A 26,701-nucleotide genomic window follows, 5' to 3' on the forward strand; every position below is an offset into this window, starting at 1 on the left:
ATTCTCTTATTGGCTAGTAAGTGAATATTGTGGGTCACAAATCCGACTGAGATTTTTCCCACACCGGGTTTCCTCATTAAATCATTGTGTTATGGTGTTTTTTTCATGTGGTTGCTTTTAATTTTGTTTATTGCATTATTTATTGCATACCGATACACTGTTATAATATGTTCTACATGTTTTAAGTTAAGAAGTTCAATTCACTAGTTAGATACTGATTCACCCCCCCTCTCATTATCTGTGGGAATCCTAACAATTGGTATCAGAGCTTGGTCCTCTATTTTCTGAAGCCTAAAAGCTTGAGGAAGATCTTGACATCGGTAGATATGGAAAATCTGATGAAGCAACTAGAAGCATCTCTTTTAGACTATGATGCAGAGAAACTGAAAAATATCAAACTAGAAGATGATCTAAAGGCAGCCCAGGATATCATTCAGGCACTTCAAGAAAATATTACAATTTCAAGAAGCAAGAGAAGAGAACTTTGTGAAAAGATACAAAATGAGAATGATGAAAAAGAAACTCTTAATGATATGATAAACAAGCTGAAACAAGAGAACATGACAACAAAGAATGAGATGCAAGATATGACTATGAGATTTTGTAAAGAAATTGAAGATAGAAAGAAGAATGAAGAAGAATTGACTAGAAGAATAAGTGATGCTTCATTGGCAGGACAGAGTAATACTCCACCAGTAGGAAGCTCTTCATCAAATTGAAGAAAACTTTCTTGAGGGTTTGGCAATCAATGAGACATATGCTATAATTCCCTCAGTTAATAGTGAGAAGTTGGAAATTACTTCTATACCGGAAGACAATGTTAAGTGACTACTTAACCGGCATACATTAAATGTGGTAGATGGCAAAATAAACATTATAAACTTGTGGTTTTGGCTCCATTTTACTTCACCGAGATTTCAAACATTCGAAGAGCGTGAAATGTGCAGAGCTAAGGGATTTCGAGCAAAGAGGAAAAGCACTTTAGTAATCAATCCATCCAAAGGCAGAAAAAGGTATTTATCATGGCATCCTCCTCTGCACCTGAATTCATAGCAAACCCTACAGTAGTTGAGGTTATAAAATTCCCTAGGCCTGTATTTCAGCTAGTTTCTAAGGTAGCTAAGAAAGATGACAATGTAGGTGATTTTTCCCAAATTCCAAAGGGAGTTGTTTTCGTAGAAGATCCCTGAATATACATTCATTGCAACATAGAGGAATTAGGAGATGAAGAAATTAAAAGCATGTATAAGACAGTTATATGTGACAATTCCGGTAATGTAAAACTTGAACATAAAATTGTTGAAACCCTAGGTTTCACTGAAATCCTCTGCATTCCTAAATTTCCCAAGGAGGTGATTAGGATATTTTTAAGCAGGGTATATGGTTCATTCCTTTGGCTTGATTCAGTACACAAAATTACAAACGAAGCTGTGAAAGCAATAACAGGGTTACCTTCCACCAGTAACAGACTAGACAAAACTAAGAAGGTCTCCAATGACCTAGTAATGAACTTAATTGGTGCAACATCAGACAGAAGGTCTCTGAGAGTTAATGATGTAACTGATATAAATGTGAGATTTGTTAGCATGATTTTAGGGTACAAAGCAACTCATGCAAATAGACTTAACTCAGTTTCCAGTTTATGCATTAAAAGTGCTTATGACATGGTTAAAGACAATGTAAAAATTGATGTATGTGAATGGTTAAAAGATGACTTGATTGATAACTTAGGTAAAATCAAGAAGGATAAGAAAGGAACTTTTAGATTTGTAAATCTACTTATATGCTTGATGCTACACATAACCAAATAGGTTCCCGGTATAGGCTGTAAGAATCTTGGATTTGATATACCGGTAGGAAAATAATTAACAGACCTATTCAACAACATGGGTGAAAACAAAGAAAAGAACATTCATGACTATTTTCAAGCACTAAAGGTTAGGATGAACAAAAGAATCAGACTATCACATAAAATTGTCAACAAATGCAAGGAAGATATATGTTTTGTAATCAAAAAGGATGAGATCTGGATGGAAATCCTAAGAACAATTTGGGTAACAAAGATGGGTTATGAGACTGATGATCGTATAATTGAAACTTATGCTAAAGCACTTCTGGAAGCACCAAATGAACCAAAGGAATAAGTATTTGGTAGTGTTGAGACCATAGAAAAACAAATTCAATCTAAGAAGAGAGTGAAAAAGGTTGAAGCAGTTGTGAGAAGAGGTTCTAGACAGGCTAAGGCTATTAAAGAAGATGTATTGAAACAAACTAGTATCACTGAGGATGAGTTAGGAACTCTACAGCCTGAGACTCACCTATCACTAGTACCTACTTCTTCGGAGAGTGACATGCCTGCAGCTTTCAAAAGAGTTGTAAGGAAAAGGGATCCTTCACTAGCATCCACACCTTCGCCTAGAAGGACTAGACAAAAACAACAGGCAATGAGGTCTCTGGTTAGAAAAACAACACCAAAGAAAAATTTGACACCAAAGAAGAAGAAGACTAAACAAAACATGGCCCCTCTTGACAAATCGCTATATGAAATCACAGAGGAAGGGAAACGCAAGAACATAGAAAAGGTCTATGATACACTATTAGCAGATGACAAAGAACAAGTTGAAAATAGTGTTATTTTACACTTGGACATCTATAAGAAGTTCTTAATGGAAGTGATAGATGATCTACCAGATGAATTGTTCAAAAGACTAGAAGCAAGAAGACAAGCTATTGTAGAGCTTGATAAGAAAACCAAAATTGAAAAGTTACTTGCTGTTTACCAAGTAAACTCACCTAAGGAGATAGATAACTTAATTGTAGAAGCCAACCAGTTAGTATTCTCTACTGCACACTAGCATATTGCATTAATGGTTGGAAGAGTGAATGAAGTAACAGAGGAAACAAAAAATGCATGAGACATATTTCTTGTTGAAAATGAAAAACAAGAAGAGTACAGGAACCCCAAACCAATAAAGGTATACTAGAAGGATAGAGACAAAGGAAAAGGAAAGGTTGGTGGACCTCTGAGCATCAAAGTAAAAGATAACTTATCCCCACTACCTCAAATTACATCACCAGTAATAACTACTAAAGATCAACTGACAAATGAGAGTATGGACATAGAGGATACAAATCCTAATCCTGAAGTACTATACATAGTTGATGTTGATACACAAAAGGTCAACATTGTGATAGACAAAGAAACAACCGACAAGATAGATATGGCTAGTGAGCCACCGGCAACTGACAACATTAACAATACTGAAAGGAAAGTTTAAGTTGATAACATAGAGAAATAGGTAGAGACTCGGACTGAGACTAAAATAGAGCAACAAATAGAGAGACAAGCAGAACAACAGGCTCTAGAACAGAAATAGGTTCACATGGTAACAGTGCCACCGACAATAGGAGAAGATCAAAAACCATTTCTTAAAGAAATGGAAACACAGACTGACCTACCAGAGGTCACTACAAGCTTGATTACTTCCTCCACTGGTGGAATTCAGAATGTTGGTTCCTCCTCAACAGGTTACAAATCAACAAATGTAATTGAAGTACTTTTGGACTCCATCAAAAAGATAACAAATTGTAGTTCACAGGCTTATAAAGCTATAGATGACACAATGCCAATTTTGAAGATGATAGCTCCTAACTGTAACATAGATAATAAGGATTCTTTAAGACAACTTGACGCTTTGTGTAAATACATCACTGAGAACACAGTGACTATTGAGCAAATAAAGGAAGAAGCATAAGTTAGAAATTGAAAAACAAAAATTCTTTGAAGATCAGATAAAGAAATGTACTAGGGAATTTGACACACTTCTACCGGAACTATGTAACTTATTGAAGGAATTTAAAACTCTGTACAAAGATACTTGCAAGACAAACTTTTTGACAGTAGACATAGATAAGAAAATGAGCAAGGTACAGGATGAAATCAATAAACTTGCAGACAATTTTGTTAACTCACCTGATACATTATCAATTTTTGAGCAAAGGATAACAAGTTTTGAGGAAAAATTACTTAAGTTAGAAAGAGAAAAGGAGAGAATATTAAATAAGGAAAATAATTTGAGACTAAGACTGAGTCCAAGATTGGACTATCTAGCATCATTATGGAAGGAAATATCTGAGGCACTAGTACAAGGACAGAGAACATCGGCAGAGCATATGCAGCACCTCATTGGTACAGTTCAAAGAATAGAGACAACAATAAAGGACAACAAGAAGTTTATGAAAAGTATAAACTTGATTTTGGTAGATCATTTTCAAATTGCAACCACCCAGTTACAAGGTTGAGTGAGACTACAACTCTACTGACATCTTAACAACCTTTGTCATTGATGCCAAAGTGGGAGTAGTAGTATGAGAAAATAACCGACAAAAGACTTATCTGCTCAGGGGGAGCTCTTATATTTTTGGTAACATATTTTTTGAAATATTTTTGGATTATAAGTTTTGGATACACTTTTGAATTTTCTCATGAGTGTTGCCACCAATGCCAAAGGGGGAGATTGTTGGCATATGCACACTCCAATGAGACATTTTAGGTGATTGAAGGTTTTGTCATTGATGGTAACCTTACAATCCTATGGCACAGGCACCACCAAGATCAGACACTACACCGGCACTCAGACCACCGACATCGACAGAGAAAGGAAACATACTGGCATAAAGGCTGACAGAATTTTTGTTATATTATATTTTGTTTATTATTGTAAAATCTTTGTAAGCCGACTTGGCATCATTGTAAAATGACTCTTATATAAGAGAGATCATTATAGAAAATTTGTAAGTAAGTGAAAAGATTATATTTAGGCAAAATAAGGCAGACCTATTATGCGAATTATAGGTTAAGGGTTTATGTAAGAAGCAGAGCAAAAACCGGTATTGGATCTAGCATTATAGATGCTATTTTGAAGCAGTACAAGATACTAGATTTATATAATCCATAATTGTAAGTCAGTGAGACTTCCCATTGAGCAGTGAGCTCTAGGCAGTTGGCCTTCCTGCATGTGTAGGCCCCTCTTGTAGTAGTAATATTCTCTTATTGGCCAGTAAGTGAATATTGTGGGTCACAAATCCCACTGAGGTTTTTCCCACACCGGGTTTCCTCATTAAATCATTATGTTATGGTGTGTTTTTCATGTGGTTGCTTTTAATTATGCTTATTGCATTATTTCTTGCATACCGGTACACTGTTATAATATGTTCTACATGTTTTAAGTTAAGAAATTCAATTCACCGGTTAGATACTGATTCACCCCCCCCCCCTCTCAGTATCTGTGGGAATCCTAATAGTTCCTCACCAAGGAACTATACTCTTCCTCCATAGCTTGGTCCCACTCAGGAACCCCTGATGCTTCCCAAAATGTCTGTGGATCAGAAGTGGTAGCAATGAATGCATGTGGAAGATCATGAAGCTTTGATCGAGTCCTCTATGTATCTAAAGGATCCCCAACAAGAGAACCCACTAACTCAAGTGTATGTCAAGCCCAACAATGTCTAGGTGGAGGTGGAGAACAAGGCTCCTCAACTTCAAGTGGACCTTACGGAGGTGTAACCCTATGAGTCGGAGTTGAAGGAGATTCATCATCGGAATCACTAGCATCACTATCCACAATGGAGGAAGGTGGAGGAGGTAGAGAGGCTAAGCTAGGAAAGCTTTCCTCAAAGTGAACACTCCTCTCAATAAAGACCTCACGTGTCTCAGGATCCATCAATCTATATGCCTTAACACCCTCAGGATATCCAACAAATATGCAAGGCCAACTTTGAGGTTCCAATGCCTTGTGTTTATACAGAGGTATGTGAGCCAATGCTGGACACCCAAAGACTCTGAAATGTCTCACAATCAGTTTCTTACTAGCCCAAACTTCAAAAGGAGTAATACCTTGCAAATATTTGTGAGGAACCTGATTTTGGATGTGTGTGGCACAACTGATAGCTTATGCCCAAAAGGAAAGATCAAGAGAACATGCATGTATCATACAGCTAGCCATTTCTTTGAGAGTTCTATTCTTATGCTCTACAACTCCATTCTTCTATGGAGTGTATGTAACAAAATATTGAAGATCAATCCCCTCAAATGTACAAAAATCCTCAAGTCTTTTGTTCACATATTCACTTCCATTATCTATATGAAGAATCTTGACCACTTTCCCAGATTGTTTCTCCACAAGAGTCTTGAAGTCCTAAAATTTGTCAAATACTTCACTCTTATGAATGAGAAAGTAGACCCAAGTGAAATGGACCTGCTACATCGTTGTGAACAAGTTGAAGAACTTCCAAAGCTCTCCAATTTTTCCCCTTATCAACCTTCTCCTTGGGATGCTTGCCCATGGAACAACCTGAACATACACCCCCTAAAAAATTGATTCGAGGTAGACCTGTGACCATGTCTTTAGTGTTGAGCTACTGAAGATAGCAGTAGTTGAGGTGACCAAACCGCTCATGCCATAGCTTACTTTTTGAATTTGAATGAGTAAGCAAGGCCCTAGAAGGAGAACTTGGCACACAGTGGGAGAATGAATAAAGCCTTGAGTTGTCATTGACTTGTCCCACTGCTACACAAGGCATCATCATCAAGTTCCTTTACCACAATTGAATCAGGTGTAAACTCAACCTTTTTCCCATTCCCATAGTGAGTGATTTGGTAGATAGAGAGAAGTTTGGTAGACAAGTTAGGAACATAAAGAACATTCTCAAATGTTTCATCATCCATGTCAATTGAACCTTTCGCTTCAAAATCTACTTGTGTATCATCACCTATGTAAATGCGAGGTACCTTAGATGGCTCCAATGAAGAAAATTGCTCCTTTTTAGAACCCATGTGATAAGAGGCACCCAAGTTAAGTATCCACTGCTGTGAAGAACCTATTGTAGCCATAAATGTTTGCCCTTTTCCCTTAGATTGTGAGGAAGAGGAAGGTGATGAAGCCTTCTTTGTGTAGGTAGATGGCAAGTTGATGTTTTTTTTCTTAAGAAGATTTGTCAACTCATCAACTTGCTTGGTGTGGCATGGATGCTCATCATGACCATACTTCTTGCAATATGCACAAGTTGGTTTATCCTTCTTAAGTGGAGTCCCCTTCTTGGAAGAGGACGAAAAATCATCTTGTAATGGAGAGGATGATTGTCCTTTTTCCTATTGTGGCTTTGACTTAGATTGCTTCTTCTTCTTGTTGGAATCTTTGCCATGACTCCCTTGACTCCCTTGATTAGCCACCAAAGCCTTGGAATTTGAAGACTTGAGAAGCCTGATGTTCAACAACTTAGATTGTTCCAATATCAACATTTATATGAAAGCATCAAATGAAGGCATAATATAAGAACTCCCCACTATCAAATGATGAGTTTGGAAGCTAGACACAAATGCTACATATTCTGGTGCAAGCTTGTCCAACAAGTTGAATATCAACTGAGCATCCTTTTTGTCAATTCCATAATCCTTAAGCTTTTCTCTTAGCTCATTTGCTTTGGTGACATAATCTTGGATTGTATCAAAACTCTTGGGATCCAAGCTAGTGAGCTCATTATCAATCTTGTAACCTCTGATTTCATCAACTTGACCATACAATTTCTGAAACATATCCCAAGCCTCTTTAATTTTTGTACACTTCTCAATATGAAAAATGAGGTCATTTGATACATACTTACACAAAGTTCCAATAGTCATGCAATTCTTAGTGAGCCATTCTAAATGAGCATTAAGATCAGCCTTAGGATTAGGTGGTGTTTCTATTGTTCCATCTATGTAATGCGTGAGACCTTTTTCCATTAATTTGCTCCATACTTTAATTTTTCATGATGCACAATTATGTGGAGTTAAAGGTGGAAATTTATGAGGACTCATTGCAACAAAAATAAAGGAGCACAAGGAAAGAGAGGCACAATCACACAAGACGCCCCCCAAATTCACTCAATCAAAGAACCCCCCTCCAAAATGATGATTTGGCACTTTATACTTAGTGCATGTACAACGGGCCACTTCCAAAAAATAGCAAAGTGGATTTTTGATTTCAACTATACAACTGCCTTAATAAGGCCAAAGAAGACTCAAACTAATAATTCAAGAGATCTAAACTAAGATCCAAGAAAATTACAAGTACCAAGTAGGCCAAATAAGAACAATATCTGAAAGTATAATTTCCACTCAAAATATTTGAAATCTGATTATAGATTATGAAAGTAGACAAAAAAATATGCACTTTCAAAAAAATGGCACCTGAAAAAGAGGTCGTATGAGCTCAAATGAAGCCTTGGAAGTTGCAAAATTGAGGATTGGATAGGTACAGCTGAGAGAATTTGACAATTCTGTAAACCCTGTGTAAACGTATAAAAATGACCATATTCCTAAATGAATATTTTTTGTTCATTTCTCTATTTCATTAAATCCAATTTCATTAAATTACTCGTATTCCTCTATTTAATTAAGTAAATTACTCAATTAAATTCACTATACCCATTTAATGAATAAATCATTTTATTCAATTAAATCTCTCCTATCCACTTTTAATTAAATTCAAATTTAATTAAATAGTTATCCTAAATTAAATAAATCAAATTTATTTAATTTCCCCAAATTGCAACCAAATTGAATTAAATTAACTTTATTTCAATTAAATCCTATTATCCCTCCATCCACTTGCAAAATCCTACATCTCCCACTTGCTTTCCTAAAACCCCTTCCTAAACCCCTTCCTAAATTCTTCTAGACTCTTCTAAATGCTTCTAATTAGCCTGACCCATCTTCTAAACTTTGTCACATCCCTAAGCAAGGGGAGGTCACTTCTCAAAACCTTAAAGTCTTTGATAACCATTAAAGGCTTCAAGTCTTCAACCACTTAATTTCCCAAAGTCTCCCAAACCATTAATGGTTAATTCAACCCTCTTACATGGTTAGAGACTTTTTGCCTAGCCTAACCTTCATCCAACCCAAGGGTCTCATCAAGCCTTTAATTCTTTGACCATGATTATCTCTTAATCATTTGCACAAGAGTTTATCCTTGGATTAACTCTTAATCCAATGGGTAATCTTAACTTAAGCTTGACCCTTACCATCTAGATAACCATAAGGTCTTCTCAGGCATTTAATGCCTCCAACCCCTTCTCTCAACCCAACCCTATGTTGACACTTGTCACCATTTCATTGGTGCAAATTGCAAACATGGATTCCCAACTTTCAAACATAGCCCTTGATTAACTCTTTCAAATCTTGACCATCCATTGCCCTATTTTTTCTATAAATAGAGCTCTCATCCCTCCATTTTGATCATCCAAGTTTGTAGTATCATACTTATGCTCAAATACATTCAAGCTTTCATTTTATATATGCTCATCATTTAGCCTCTCTTTTAAATAGGAATTAGTCTAAATATGCATGTTTAGAATACTTTCTTTATCATTTAGCTCAATCATAGACTAATATATCACGTTAGGGTAGTATTTATACTAACCTTGTCATCTTATAATCTAGTTTATTGCATTTTAAGATCATGCATAGCTTAGGATGCATTTCATTCTAAAATCTATCAAAAGCATCCCTCGTTCTTGCATTTGCCATCCCTAAACCATTTTGCTCAGTGATCTGAGAGCAAAAACGTTGGTTTGAGGGACCGTGTAAGATAGAGAACCATGGGACCATCCTTGGGAAGCTAAGTTATGCTTCATAACTCCATTGCTTGCATCAAGAAGTCCTGTGGGTGTGTGAGCAAGGCTCCATAGAGCTCCATTTTTCACATATCGAGTTCTATCGACCCGCTTTTCCCGCACACATTTCTGGGGCCCACCGTGGGGCATTACCCCATATATCAAATCAATTTTTGAATTTAACCACTTTTGCAGGCACGCAGGAAAAATAAATTAGCGCATTAGGTTAACTATTTAGCGCATCCAGTTAATAGCCTAGCGCATTCGGTTCACTGTTCAGCATGTGGAGTCCATCATCTAGCGCGTGAAGTCCATATATTAGTGCATGACTTCCACTAATCTTTTCCTATAGGCCTCGACGCATGAAAAAAAGAGAGCAGCGCTTTCGACGCATAGAGTAGCACATCTCGAAAATAGTGTAGCACGTTGAAACCTTATTTTAGCGCATCGTGGTTATATTGTAGCGTGTACAGTTTGTTCTGTAGCACATCATAGACAGAAAAGAAAAAAATAATAATTTGTAATAGAAACTAAAATTTAGACTTGTGGAAGTCCACGGAATTCACCTTTTTGCTAACAAATTGACTGGTTTTCTGCAGGTTACTGACTATTGATTGCAGGTTCTGGATCCATTTTATTTAGGCTAGAGCTAAAGTAGTTTAAATTTTTACTAACTTTTCTAAGTTAGGCAAAAGTTTAAATTTCTTTCTTTCCTTGTTTAAATAAAATTGAACTCACTTTTATTTTGGGCAAGTAAAATGAACAACAAATCAAAATCTTTTCTTGCTTTCCTAGGAGAGAATTTCTCAATTTGGACTCTAAAAAGAACACCACAAAATTTTCTTTTTCGCAAAAATAGAGCTTAAAAAGAACCTCATCATCCTTTGGTGCATAAAAGAATCCACTTTCATTTTTGCAAAGAAAAGAACCTCACCTCAAAAGTTTTGTTACAGTTAAAGAGGGAAGTGATTCCCCTTTTGTTTATCGATATTTATTTATTGACCAAATCGAACCTTTTTCTTTGTTGACACAATTATTTCCTTAGATTAAATAATAATTGCTTTGAGGAAGTAAAATTAACACCATGCTTTTTCTTGGAGCAACATCTCCCAGTAGAGGTTAGAAAATCACTGAATTGAAGGTTTAAAAAGAATTTGTGATTGCTTTGAATTGAAAGAGGAAGGTATATGCTCTCCCCTTAACTGGGTGATCGAAAAAACTAGACCTCTCTTAAAAAGCTTTCTTTCCTTCAAAGCATTTTACATCCTTTAGCAGGCCTGCCTTCTTGAGGAGTTGAAATCAACTCTTAAAGCCGTTTATGGCCGGTGTGAAGGGAATGACCTAAGTGGGGAACGACTTTGACACCAAGAATTACAACCCACTATAATCAAACAAGTAAAGTGACGAAAGTCCTTTTCAACGATTGTGCGCAGCGATTAGCCTTCCCCCGGTATCCTCGAGATATGTAAAGCCTTTGTTCTAAAGGTTGGGAAGCCTCTGGAGGGATTTTATCACTGACGGTCGAATAGGAAGCCTAATTACAAACTATAGAAATAGAAGCTTTGAACCGAGTCAGTAACCAGACATTTATAACATCATAGTGCAAGGGTGGGGAAGAATCCACCCCCAAGATTACTCACCATATATCTCCCAAGATAACTACTCAACTATGAAGCAATTCACTTTGAGTTAATTTCTGGTGAAAGGCAAAAAAATGGGCACCCTCTAGGAGGTGACACGGCTGTTTGAGCTGACGGAGTATCGAGACTAGTGGGCTATGATGTTATTTATGACCTTTGAATAAAGAGTCTTTCTAAAGTGTATTATTCGTATCCAAACCTGTTAAAACATTGGGGATTTGAACACATCCTCACAGAACATACACTTTTTGTTAGATTAGGTCAAATGGTTGTACTTTTTGTGCCGTGCTTGCATTTACTATTTAAGAAAATCATCCATCAAACCTAAAAAATTCACAACAAAAATCCAAAATTTACAAAAAACCAACCAAAGAAAAAATCAGGGCAGTTTAGCGCATAAGAGCAACTTCTTAGCGCGTGAGGTACTTTTGTTAGTGCATCCACCCATCAATTTAGTGCATTGGTTCCAAACAGTAGCGTTTTATCCCAAAATCAAAACATTTAGCGCATTAGAGAAACAGTCTAGCGTGTGGAAGCATCAGCTTAGTGCGTGGAAACCAAACATTAGCACATCAGGTTCAAAAGTTAGGGCATGACAGCCCAAGGTATCGCATGACTTTTTAAACAGATAGAAAACAATTTTTGAATAGTTACAATTTTAGCGCGTGTCTCGGGGCAACCTAGCATGTGTGGTCATTATTTTAGCGCATAGAGTAATTTTGGTAGCGCATTTAGTCTTTGTTTTAGCGCATGATCAAAACATATAGATAGAGGGAAAAACAGTGAGGAATTTTAAAAATTTTGAAAACATTTTCAAAAGCCTCTCATTATCAAACAACATTTTTCACCAAAACGGAGTAGCGAAAACAAACCGTTAAAACAATTTCTTGAGATAAATTTATGTCAAAACAAACGTTGTAAAAATCCTAAACTAATCGCACGATAAAATGTATCTATCTTATCATAATCTGGAAACCTCATCATCAGTATCAATAGAATCCTTTACCATCTTATGGATTTCATCTCAAAAACACTTGTTTAAAATTTTCAAGTTGTCAAATCAAATCTCCATATCGGGAGGCTTTTATCCATATCATTTGACACACTTTGTCGTGAAGGGGCATCTAAACCTTCATTTTGATAGACTAAGATTTGAAATTTTCCAAATAAGTGTGTAGGGGAAAAAGTGACACTAAGAAAACATGCCCTAATCTCACTTTCAATCACACACTTGTGGAATATGAAAGATCCTAGAGGTATCTCACAATTGGCTACTTCTTTTTGTGGAAGAGAGAGCCACGGGCTACCTATTAGGATTTCTATTCCTTTGTTGTAAATGATAGATAGAATGATGCAAGTTCAACTATTAACCCTAAAGTGTAAGTATGAAATAGTAACTTTGACCACAAGATTGTAGAATTGACATTTAATGATGAACAATTGTAAGGATAAGAGGAGAAATGTAAATGTGTACCTTTAATGGATTTGCTTCTACAAGATCTGCCACTGAAGCCGGAAGCCTGAAATACTTAAGCTGCTACCTCTGAAACTGCCAAAATTCACTGAAATGGACAAGGACCAAGGCACCCAGCGCCCCTGTCCTAGGGACCAGGGCACCCAGCACCCCTGTCCTGGCAGGACCAGGGCACCCCACGCCCCTGTCCTAGCTTTCTGGGTTGGAATTTGGTGTGAAGTTCTATCTCGGTCCGCTTTCGTCGGATCTGCAACTTGCCGCGTCCTTTGAATTCAGAAATCTGCACTTATGTCTGAAAAGGGTTGTAGGTGGCTATATAGGGTTTTTCCTTAGTCAAACCCCCACTTTGGTGATTTCCACCTCCACGAATAGCCAAGTTGTATAGTAAAAGTTGTGTGTGCAGACCTTGTGTGTGTGCAAAATCCTAAAATGAAAGTAAGAAAACTAGAGCAACCTACAAAGTAACCCTAATTGCTTGTAATTGACAAAGTAAAATGCTCTAAATCAAGATGCAAAGTGATCTAAAGCATGAGTGCAAAGGATGTAATGAAGCTTGTGCAAAGATATGAAAACAACATGAAACCATACCCAACCCCAAGGGAGGGGTACAAGCCAATCTTCAGTCGGTGATCTCTTATTGTTCTTCTATGTTTTCAAAGCCCTAAGTTGAAGAATGAAATTGAATGCTTGATTAATGGATGTTGAGTGTTGTTGAAGATCACACAATACTTTCTCTTTTGCTACAATGCCTTCCTTCTTATTGCTTGTTGTTGTTGTCTCCATTCATGATTCTTCCTTATATGTCTCTTCTCTTTCAATTGAGAAAAGAGAGTCTTTATATAGGAAACCCTAGGTCTTAATTTCACTTTAGGCTGACTTAGAGATTGAATCTCCTGCCAATTTCTTGGGGTTAAGCTTTATTTTATGATTGGATCGCGCTCCTAAATTTTCAGGAAAAATGTCCGGGACTGTGTGCACTCCGGGCGCCATGGTCCTCTCCGGGCGCCATGGTCCTGACAAATTTTCACCAAATTTTTAGGGTCGTCAGATATGATGATTTTAGAAAGAATCCCAAAGTTACAGCTGATTTCAAGATGTTTTGACCCCCTGAATTAGGCCTTAAAGTTCAAAATAGGACCTAATTAGGGTTTTAGATTAAATGATGTATTGGAAGAATAAAATGAAAGGGGCACACTTTAATGAAAAGGGCCCAACGTTATGATATGGGAGATGATAAAATAGAACCTTAGACCTAATTAATTTAATTAATTAAGTGCTAAAGGGGAAATGCAATGCAAAATGCAAAATGCGCCAAGGCGGGTGCTAAACTAGGTGTGAAATTGTACCACCCTAGCAAGTGCGTACAATTTACGACACTACATTTAGCCCCCACTTTAGCACTCATATGAACACTACGTGCATATGCAAGCTAAAGTACAGAAAAGTAAACATTATTTGAAAAAGGATATATCCATAAGTTGTCAGATGAATCCCCCAGCGGCATCCACAGTACTCAGTTAGGAACCATAACCTACAAAACCACATGTTAGATCACAAAATCACCTAATGCTTACTAAGGAAGGTGATGAAAATTTGAGGGTAGCTATATGCCCCCCCTGTTTTGGCTTGCTAATTTTAGTGAGTTGAAACAGGGTATCATGTTTACCACTTCGAATTGTTAAAGAATATTGATGACAAATGCTCACAAGAAGATTTGATATGAGATCAAAAACTAATGGAGAATCATTTGGTAAGAAAGAGGACTAAATCTCAATTCCAACACAACAAAGAGTGTGAGGATTTGAGAGTTCTCTAACACAAGATGAAGGATGTAAATGGAAACAAAATGCAAAGAGAAGAAAAGAAAGGAAAAAAGCATGAATACACACATTGGTGATCCATGAGAAGAGTAGTGAGAGAGAAAACATGGACTTCTCGCCCCTAGATCTTGTCTAGGTGATCCATGGGAAAAAGGACATGGAAAACTAGCCCCTAGAGTCTGTCTAGGTGATCCATGTAAGGGAGGAGAGTGAGAAAGTCTAGCCTTATGCCGCTAGTTCCACTCAACCTCGTGCATGTGTGTGTAAGTGAGGTTAGAAGCACCTCATAGGAGTCTATGCCCAAGTATGCTACAACCTATATATGTATAGTACAAAAGCATGACATCTCGCTCTAAGAGTCTGTGCTTTGGTTCTGAGAATAATCACCTTGCATAAAATAAAAATGGAGACATCTCGCTCTAAGAGTCTGTGCTCTGGTTCCAAGAATGACCCATTGCTCAAAAAGTGTAATGTTTATGTCATAAGCAAAGTATAACAAGGATACCTACCTTCATCACAAAAGAAGATACCCCAAAAATGCAACAATGTCATAGATCCAAGCAAGAGAGTTTTGCACTCTTTAAGCAAGGATAAGATAGTTGAAAAGGGATATCTTGTAGTATGTGTAAAGGAGATCCTTAGAGGAGAAGAGATATTTGTAAAAAAGACACCTGTCCCCAAGAGGAATTGTCTTAGACAAATATAACATCTTCTAGAATAAGACAAAGAAGAGAATAAGAATGCAATACTTCCTTCTTTTGCAAGGTGAAAGTGATTCTTAATGAAGGATGATGCTCTTTTTAACCCAATTGGGAGAGTGAATTCATTATGGATGTATTTTACCAAGTGCAAAAGAGGTTGTAGTCAAGGACTTACACCTCTTGTAAGAGAGAATCCTTGAACAAACAACAACAAATGCATACAAGGAATACCATCAAGTAATAAAGTTCACACCATCCACGAAATAGGAAAAAGTGGATCCTTAGATAAAAATAAGGAAAGATCATTTCCTCTCAAGGATAAGGACAATGAGAAGGACTTACACAATCTTCCAGGGAGAGATTTAGACATAAGCAAAATGTACTACATACTCACATGAGTTCATGCAAGCAAGACATTAGTGTATGTAAAATGCTCCTCACAAGAAGTGGGTAGGATAAGAAAGAGAATACACATCTTCTCCCATATCTAGGAAAAGAGGATTCTAAAGAAAAGATGATCAATATTTCCACACTATTACCCCAAAGGGAAATTTTAACCATAAAAATAAGAGATGTATGAAATCACTCTTGTCCCCATAGGAACAAGAGATAACATAGAAAATTAGGCTATTATGTTGCTTCAAAAATATGATTGCACTTGAAATTGTACCATCATGAATGACAATGAGCCCCCAGTAAATGAGCTACCAATGTCACATAATGATTAGCAACATAATAGCCATTAATGTTATTTAAAGACATGATAGATTGAATGAGGTATTTGAATATGACATGCTAAATGATCAACTATAAGTGAGATCAAAAACATGTATAAAATGATAAAAATTGAAGAAGAAAAGTCACAAGAAATCTTAGAAGAGGGATGAGTGTAATTTATTAGAGCCTTATCCCTAGAGGAAAGGACTTTATGATGAGTAGGAGATAAAGATTCATAAGTGGATTTAGAAATTTGAGGGGATTCATAAAGATATTTGTTCATCGCCAAGATTTCCTTATGAGGGGAATGAGAGTTGATAGAAGTAGAAGATGATTTAGTTGAAGTGAGATCATCATCACTACTAAATATAGCATTCACATTGAGAGATAGTCTTTTAGATGCTTTGGTGGGCTTAGAAAGATTATATCCAAGTCCAAATGAATATTCATGCATGTTATGTTCTAAAGGAACTTTAATTCCTTGTTCATTTGTGCCACAACCATTTCCACTATAGCTACTCTTAGCCAAAATGTGAAAACCACAACCATAAAGGGATGCTAAATTAGAGAGAGATGGTGATGCCCCATAGGTCTCAATGCTATTTGTATTAGAGGAAGATGTTAAAGAGTTATTTGAATCGAAGGTAGCCACAAAGTTGTTACTGAATTGCTCAGACAAAGTGGGCTTCTCTTTAGTTTCTTCCTTAGATTTTCCCTTCTCAATCTTAGGCACTCTATATTCTCCTACAAAAGTAGGATTAAAGTCTAAAGATCCCCAATCATCATCTAAGAGAGCCTTTTCAGGAGAAAAGATATCTTTGGGAGAAGATTCTAATTGAGTAGAAGGATCAAGAGTACTAGAGGGGACAAAATCCTTAAAGGAAGTAGATGCATTTAAAGTGGTAGAAGGATTGGAAGTAGTTGAACAAGAAGATCCAGTTCGTAATGGTTCTTGAAGATTAGTATCAGCTAGCAAGGTGTATGTTATATTGTCATAAATGAATTTGACTCGCCCATGCAAAGTTGAGGGGACAACTTGCATACTATGAAGCCAAGGTCTCCCTAATAGAAGATTGTAAGTCAAATTACCAGAGATGACATGAATAGGTGTAGGTAAAGTAACAAGACCTACTGTAATAGGTAAGGTTATGATACCCAAACATTCTTTACCAACATTATCAAAGCCTCGAATAGAAATAGAAGAACGTTTAATGAGAGAATGATCCACATTAAGCTTGTCCAATAAATCAATACTACAAACATTAAGGCCAGATCCATTGTCCACAAGGGTTCATCTTATAGCACTTTCATTGATAATAACTACAATAATAAGAGGATCATATTGATTTTGAATTTCATGAGAAGGTAACTCATCTTGTGTGAAAACAATTTGAGCTTTGGGTTTGCTTGTAGAATCAATCAGGGAAGCCATGTTATTATTATTATTATTAGGTGTCACTGCAGGTGGGACATCTAAATTTTTTAAAGCATCTTGTAACATCCCATGATAGGCAGGTGAAGTTTGAACTAAATCCCAAATATAAATCTTTGCCGGAGTAGTTTTAAGTTGTTCAATAAGATCATAGTCCTTACTAAGCATTTGTGAAATACGAGGAGCTTGAGGAAGAATAGGTTGGGAAGGAGGAAGTGAAGTTGGGATAACTGGAGGAGGATTAGGTTGCCTATTGTTTCTTGTGTCATAGGTATGAGCAACCGCATTATAACTCTCTCTAGTCAGTTGCTTAGCATACTCATAAGGGCTCGTAGTAGAATAACCTCCTTGCATAGTAATAATAGGTTTCTTAGGAGTGCAAAAAGAATCATTAGCATAACCACCTTGAACCACTAAGATAGGCTTATTTAAAGGTTGAGAATTTTGAGAAGGACAAGCACCTTGGACAGTGAAGAGAGGTTTGTTAGGTGTTTCATTCACATGTATCAAATTGATTGAGGATGCTTTAGAGGAATGAACAAAAGTGTTGGAAGAATTATTGATAGTCTTCTCTTGCACTAAAATCTTATCACAGATTAAATCAATTTTAGGAGAGAGACAAGGGGTAGGCATTGATATTCTAGTAGGAAGAGTAATACTAGGAAAGGTCATATCATCCTCTATCATCAAAGGATCTACATGGGGAATAAACTCTCTAGGAGAAGGATCAACATTACTCTCTAAAGTCTCACTTTTGATAGGGAGATATTTGAAAGAGATGTTAACCATCTTGCTTTGAACTAGGGTATCCTTATGAGTAGAACCAAGTTGAGGAGAGGGAGATGCTTTATTTTTAGAGGGAGAATAATTGAGATTCAAGGAAGGTGAGAAACTATCAAGGGAGTTTTCAATCTTGATTTCATCCCCTTTGGATAGGGTTCTCTCATGGGGTAGAGAATAATCTACACCTTCTTCTAATGGTTCATCCCAAATAGTGAGGTTGTTGAAAGGAATGTTTGAAGTATTGTCAATTTCGGGAGAGGAGATAACATTGTTTATTAATTCCTCATCTTTAGGGGAGAGAGCATCAATAGATGTGTTAAACTCATCCTCTTTCCTCAAAATATGTTCAATATGATCTTTAGGGGAGAGAGAACTAAGGAAATTGCTTATTATTTCATCTTCTTTCTCTAAGGGATGCTTATGGGTAAGACAAACTTTAGGAGAAGGGTAAGCATTTATCATTAATTCATCATCTCCAGTGGGAATTTTGTTGGAAAAGGAAATGCCATCACTAGGAAATGTAGGGATAATGTCATCTTCTTGCACAAAAGGATCCTCATGAAGGGAGTTTTTTTTAGAAGGAACATGAACATATTTCTCCAAATATTCATGCTTAGGAAGGAGATCTTTGAAAGAAGTGTTCATAACCTCTTGTTGCACTAGCATGCCCCCATTGGAAGGACCAAGTTTAGGAGAAAATAAGTCAATTTCCATCAATACCTTTTCACTTAGAGAGGCATCATGTAGGGAAGGTGAAGTAACATTAAGAAATGTGTTTATGATATCATTCTCTTCCTCTAGAATAGCTAAATAGGAAGGGCACATTTTAGGAGAATTGCCAAGATCACTCTTAAAGTCTTCATCCTTAGAGCATGGGAGAGTCTCAAAGGGATTGGTAGCAACTCTTTTAGGCACTAAAATGTTGTTATAGATGGGGGGAGGTTCTTTAGGAGAAGGAAAAATTGAAACAAGGGAAGCTAACCCATTATCACATATATGAAATGAATGCATCATGACAACAATTTTCCTCTTTCAAATGATAACACATGCAGAATAGGAGGAAATGTTTAATTTTAACCAATGAAAGCACTTAGAATGTAGATTTAGAAAATGAAATTTATGATTCAAATGAGTTCCTAAATCAGATTTGAAATTATTGATCCCAATTAAGCTATCCACAAGTTCAACTTTGAATTGAAAAATTAGGGTTTTAGCAAAAATTTCCTCTAAATTTTTGAATCTTGCAAGAAATTAAAACTTGTAAATACAAATTTGAATTTGAAATAGCATAAACACTCAAATTTGAAAACATAAATCAAAATTAGAGAAGATTGGAATTCATGTCGGGTTCACCAAAAATGTGTAGGGGAAAAAGTGGCACTAAGCAAACATGCCCTAGTCTCACTTTCAATCACACACTTGTGGAATACGAAAGAGCCTAGAGGTATCACACAATTGGCTACTTATTTTTGTGGAAGAGAGAGCCATGGGATACCTATTAGGATTTCTATTCCTTTGTTGCAAATGATAGATAGAATGATGCAAGTTCAACTATTAACCCTAAAGTGTAAGTATGAACTAGTAACTTTGAGCACAAGATTGTAGAATTGAGATTTAATGATGAACAATTGTAAGGATAAGAGGAGAAATGTAAATGTGTACCTTTAATTGATTTGATTCTACAAGATCTGCCCCTGAAGCTGAAAGCCTGAAATACTGAAGCTGCTACCTCTGAAACTGCTAAAATTCACTAAAATGGACAAGGACCAGGGTACCCAGCACCCCTGTCCCAAGGACCAGGGCGCCCAGTGCCCCTGTCCTAGCAGGACCAGGGCACCCCATGCCCCTGTCCTATATTTATGGGTTGAAATTTGGTGTGAAGTTCTGTCTCGGTCCGCTTCCATCGGATCTACAACTTGCGGCGTCCTTCGAATTTGGAAATCTGCACTTATATTTGAAAAGGGTTGTAGGTGGCTATATAGGGTTTTGCCTTAGTCAAACCCCCACTTTAGTGATTTCCACCTCCATGAATAGCCAAGTTGTATAGTAAAAGTTGTGTGTGCAGACCTTGTGTGTGTGCAAGATCCTAAAATGAAAGTAAGCAGACTAGAGCAACCTACAAAGTAACCCTAATTGCTTGTAATTGACAAAGTAAAATGCTCTAAATCAAGATGAAAAGTGATCTAAAGCATGAGTGCAAAGGATGTAATGAAGCTTGTGCAAAGATATGAAAACAACATGAAACCATACCCAACCCCAAGGGAGGGGTACAAGCCAATCTTCAATCAGTGATCTCTTATTGTTCTTCTATGTCTTCAAAGCCCTAAGTTGAAGAATGAAATTGAATGCTTGATTAATGGATGTTGAGTGTTGTTGAAGATCCCACAAGACTTTCTCTTTTTCTACAATGCCTTCCTTCTTGTTGCTTGTTGTTGTTGTCTCCATTCATGATTCTTCCTTATATGTCTCTTCTCTTTCAATTGAGAAAAGAGAGTCTTTATATAGGAAACCCTAGGTTTTAATTTCACTTTAGGCTAACTTAGAGATTGAATCTCCTACCAATTTCTTGGGGTTAAGCTTTATTTTATGATTGGATCGCGCTCCTAAAATTTCGGGAAAAATGTCCGGGACCGTGTGCACTCCGGGCGCCATGGTCCTCTCCGGGCGCCATGGTCGTGACAACTTTTGACCAAATTTTTATGGCAGTTGGATATGATGATTTTAGAGAGAATCCCGAAGTTACAGCTGATTTCAAGATGTTTTGACCCTCAGAATCAGGCCTTAAAGTTCAAAATAGGACCTAATTAGGGTTTTAGATTAAATGATGTATTGGAAGAATAAAATGAAAGGGGCACACTTTAATGAAAAGGGCCCAACTTTATGATATGGGAGATGATAAAATAGAACCTTAGACCTAATTAATTTAGTTAATTAAGTGCTAAAGGGGAAAAGCAATGCAAAATGCAAAATGCGCCAAGGCGGGTGCTAAACTAGGTGTGAAATTGTACCACCCTAGCAAGTGTGTACAATTTACGACGCTACTATAAGATCAACTGAATCCAAACAAATCAAAGGAAACCATTGATCACTCATGCATGACTAATCCCCATATTCTGAGAAGAAAGAACCTTTATTGTAACATCACGTTGAAGAAACAACAACCTAGTTTTTCCAAGTTCATCAAGAGAAATAAGTTTTTATACATCAATCGTCAACTCTTCAAATCTCATCGGGTATTCCTTCGTCACGTCAAACGTTATATCCAAAACAAATCCAATGAATTTGACAAAGAACCCTTAAAAATAAGAGCCTACTGTCAAAAGTCTGCTTTTAATCAAATCATAAACCGTGGAGGAAAGATCAATCTAGCATTCTCGCCCGACGAGTGCATCACTTATAACACATCTCAACTAGAACCACCTATAGATGTATAAAAATGACCATATTCCTAACTAAATATTTTATGTTCATTTCTCTATTTAATTAAATCTAATTTAATTAAATTACCCACATTCCTCTATTTAATTAAGTAAATTATTCAATTTATTTAAATTAAATTCACTATACCCATTTAATGAATAAATTATTTTATTCAATTAAATTCCTTGTATCCACTTTTAATTAAATTCAAATTTAATTAAATAGTTATCCTAAATTGAATAAATCTAATTTATTTAATTTCCCCAAATTACAACCAGATTGAATAAATCATTTAATTCAATTAAATCCTATTATCCCTCCATCCACTTGCAAAATCCTACATCTCCCACTTGCCTTCCTAAACCCCTATCTAATCCCTTCTAGACTCTTCTAATCACTTCTAAGTAGCCTAACCCATCTTCTAAACTTTGTAACATCCCTAAGCAAGGGGAGGTCACTTCTCAAATCCTCAAAGTCTTTGATAACCATTAAAGGCTTCAAGCCTTCAACCACTTAATTCGTCAAAGTCTTTGATAACCATTAAAGGCTGCAAGCCTTCAACCACTTAATTCCCCAAAGTCTTCATAACCATTAATGGTTAACTCAAACCCTCTAACATGCTTAAAGAATTTCTTTTAACTCAACCTTCATCCAACCCAAGGGTCTCATCAAGCATTTAATGCTTTGACCATGATTATCTCGCAATCATTTGCACAAGGGTTTATCCTTGGATTAACTCTTAATCCAATGGGTAATCTTAATTTAGACTTGACCCTTACCTTCTAGATAACCCTAAGGTCTTCTCAGGAATTTAATGCCTCCAACCCCTTCTCTCAACCCAACCCTATGTTGACACTTGTCACCATTTCATTGGTGCCAAGTACAAACATGGATCCCCAACTTTCAAACTCAACCCTTGATCAACTCTTTCAATCTTGACCATCCATTGCCCTGTTTTTGCTATAAATAGAGCTCTCATTCCTCCATTTTGAATTATCCTCCAAATTTGTAGTATCATACTTATGCTCAAATACATTCAAGCTTTCATATCTCATTTTATGCTCATCATTTTAGCCTCTTTTAAATCAGGAACTAGTCTAAATATGCATGTTTAGAATAATTTCTTTATCATTTTAGCTCAATCATAGACTAATATATCATGTTAGGATAGTATTTATACTAACCTTGTCATCTTATAATCTAGTTTATTGCATTTTAAGATCATGCATAGCTTAGGATGCATCTCATACTAAAATCTATCAAAGCATCCCTCATTCTTGCATTTGCCATCCCTAAACCATTTTGCTTAGTAATCTGAGAGCAAAAACATTGGTTTGAGGGACATTGTAAAATAGAGAACCATGGGACCCACCTTGGGAAGCTGAGTAATACTTCATTACTCCATAACTTGCACCAAGAAGTCCTGTGTGTGTGTGTGGACAAGTATTTTTAGAATATTTTCACATATTGAGTTCTATCGACCCGCTTTTCCCGCATACATTTTTGGCGCCCACCATGGGGCTTGAACCCACGATATCAAATTGGTTTTTAAATTTAACCACTTTTGCAGGCACGCGGGAAAAATGAATTAGCGCGTTAAGTTGACTGTTTAGCGCATTCGGTTAACAGCCTAGCACATCCAACTCACTGTTTAGCGTGTGGGGTCCATCCTCCAGTGCGTGAAGTCCATCTTTTAGTGCATCAAATCACTAATTTTCCTGTAGGTCTCAGTGCGGGAGAAAAATAGAGCAGCGCTTTCGACGCACAGAATAGCGCATCTAGCAAATAGTGTAGTGCATTGAGACATTATTTTAGTGCATCTAGGTTATATTGTAGCGTGTACAGTCCTTTCTGTAGCACATCACAGACAAAAGGCAAAAATTAAAATTGTAACCGAGTTTAAAGTTAGACTTGTTGAAGTCCACAAAATCCTATATTTTCTAACTACTGTGGTGGGTATTTTACAGGATTTCTAACATCTTATTGCAGGGAGGAGCTTAGTGTTATTTAATTCTTGGTAAATAAAATTGAACTCAACTTATTTAGGCTATAAAAAGAACCACAAAAACAATCGTTTCTTGTTTTTCCTAGAAAGACAAAAAATTTATTTTGGGCTTTACAAAGAACAAGTCAATTTTTCATTTTTGCAAACAAAGGTGTTTAAAAAGAACTTCACCATCCTTTGGTGCATAAAAGGATTCACTTTAAATTTTTGCAAAGTAAAAGAATCACACATGTCCAAAGTCATTTGCAACTAAAGAGGGAAGATCTTCCCTTTTTTGATTGATTTCTTTTGTTGACAAAACATCGAATTTACTTTGTTGACCAATTCTTTTTCATAGATCAGATAATCATTGCCTTGAAAGGATAAAATAAACACCATGTTTTCATGGAGCAATATCTCCATATAGATTTTAGCAAATCATTGCCTTTGAAAGATAAAAGGAACCTTGTTTTCCTTGTCTCGAAAGTGGAAGGAATATGCTCTCCCCTTAACTGGGTGATCAAAAATCCAGACCACTCTTAAAAGCTTTCTTTACTTCAAGCAATAAAACCTTTAGCAGGCCTGCCTTATCAAGGAGTTGAAATCAACTCTTAAAGCCATTTATGGCCAGTGTGAAGGGAACGACCTAAGTGGGGAACGACTTTGATGCCAAGAATTCCAACCCACTATAATCAAACGTGGAAAGTGATGAAAGTCCTTTTCAACTGTTGCGTGCAGCGATTAGCCTTCCCCCAGTATCCTTGAGATACGTAAAGCCTTTGTTCTAAAGGTTGGGAAGCCTCCTGAGGGAGTTTATCACTAATGGCCGAACGGGAAGCCTGATTACAAACCATAGAAATAGATGCTTTGAACCGAGTCAGTAACTAGACATTTATAACATCATAGTGCAAGGGTGGGGAAGAATCCGCCCCCAAGATTACTCACCATATATCTCCCAAGATAACTACTCAACTGTGAAGCAATTCACTTTGGGTTAATTTCTGGCAAAAGGCAAAAAAACGAGCGCCCTCTAGGGGGTGACATGGCTATTTGAGCTGATGGAGTATCGAGACTATTGGGCTATGATGTTATTTATGACCCTTGACTAAAGAGTCTTTATGAAGTGTATTATTCGTATCAAAACCTATCAAAATATTAGGGATTTGAACACAACCTTGTAGAACATACACTTTTTGTTAGATTAGGCAAAATGGTTGTACTTTTTGTGTCGTGCTTGCATTTACTACTTCAGAAAATCATCCATCAAACTTGAAAAATTCATGACAAAAATTCAAAATTTGAAAAAAATCAACCAAAAGAAAAATCACGACAGTTTAGCGCTTAAGAGCAACTTCTTAGCGCGTGCAGACTTTCTGTTAGCACATTCAAACATCAAATTAGCGTGTTGGTTCCAAACAGTAGCGTTTCATCTCAAAACAAAATAGTGTGAAATCATTTAGCGCATCAAAGAAACATTCTAGCGTGTGGAAGCATCAGCTTAGCGCGTGGAGGCTAAACATTAGCGCATCGGGTTCATAGATTAGCGTGTTGCAGGCCCAGGGTAGCGCATAGATTTTTCAAAACAAATAGAAAACATTTTTGAACATTCAAAACTTTAGCACGTGTTTGGGGGTAGCCTAGCGCGTATGGTCATTATTTTAGCGCATGGAGTAATTTTTGTAGCACATATAGTCTCTGTTTTAGTGCGTGATCCAAAACACAAAAATAGAGGGCAAAACAGTGAGGAATTTTAAAAATTTCAAAAACATTTTCAGAATCCTTCTCCATCAAACATTATTTTTCATCAAATACAGTAGCGAAAACAAACTGTTAAGACTATTTCTTAAGCTAATTTGTGTCAAAACAAACGTTGTAAAATCCTAAACAAATCACATGATAAAACATGTCTATCTTATCATAATCTGGAAACCTCATCATTTGTATCAAGAGAATCCTTTACCATCTTACGGATTTTATCTCACAAAAACACTTGTTTAAAATTTTCAAGTTGTCAAATCCAGTCTCCATATCAAGAGGCTTTCATCCATATCATTTGACGCACTTTGTTGTGAAGGGGCATCTAAACCTTCACTTTGATAGAGTAAGATTTGAAATTTTTCAAACAAGATCAACTGAATCCAAACCAATCAAAGGAAACCATTGATCACTCATGCATGACTAATCCTCATATTCTGAGAAGAAAGAACCTTTATTGTAACATCACGTTGAAGAAACAACAACCTAGTTTTCCCAAATTCATCAAGAGAAACAAGTTCTTATACATCAATCGTCAACTCTTCAAATCTCATCGGGTATTCCTTCATCACGTCAAACATTATATCCAAAACAAATCCAACGAATTTGATAAAGAACCCTTGAAGACAAGAGCCTACTATCAAAAGTTTGCTTTTAATCAGATCATAAACCGCGGGGGAAAAATCAATCCAGCATTCTTGCCCAACGAGTGTATCACTTATAACACACCTCGACCAGAACCACCCACCCCTGAGCAACATATCAATGAGGCTTTTGTCCCTTTCACCACTGAAAGTTTCTACTAAAATGCCTGTGACTCACTCTCAAAGAAACCAACAAAGTGAGACACACGCTGAGTCTAGTATTAATCGAAGATTGTCAAATCCTTTTGAAGTTCCACCCTTAGAAGAACCTAAAATTTCTAAAGCACTTCTTCAGGAATTTCAGGAAAACCCTTCATTCCAAAAGCTTGTAGAAAGGCTCATGGAAAATGACAAAGAAAAATATTTGCTCATGCTTACAAGTAAAGGCATTAAACTTCCCGAAGATTTAGACTCAAACATCTTTAAAACTGGATCTTGACAATATGCATATCAAGAACAAAAAAGAGAAGAAGAAACTCGTAACTTTGAACAACACATACTTGAGCAACACATTCCAGAACAACGCATACCAGAAATGCGTATACTCAAACTAGAAACACCAGAGCAAAATATACCATTTACCACACCTTTTCAGCCGAGAACAAATACAAGGGAAGAACTTTTCCCTTGACAAGACAATATACCTTTGGCTGCCCTTACTCAACAAATGCAAATGT

This window comes from Cryptomeria japonica, chromosome 3 (assembly GCF_030272615.1).
Source record: "Cryptomeria japonica chromosome 3, Sugi_1.0, whole genome shotgun sequence".
Classification (NCBI taxonomy): Eukaryota; Viridiplantae; Streptophyta; class Pinopsida; order Cupressales; family Cupressaceae; genus Cryptomeria; species Cryptomeria japonica.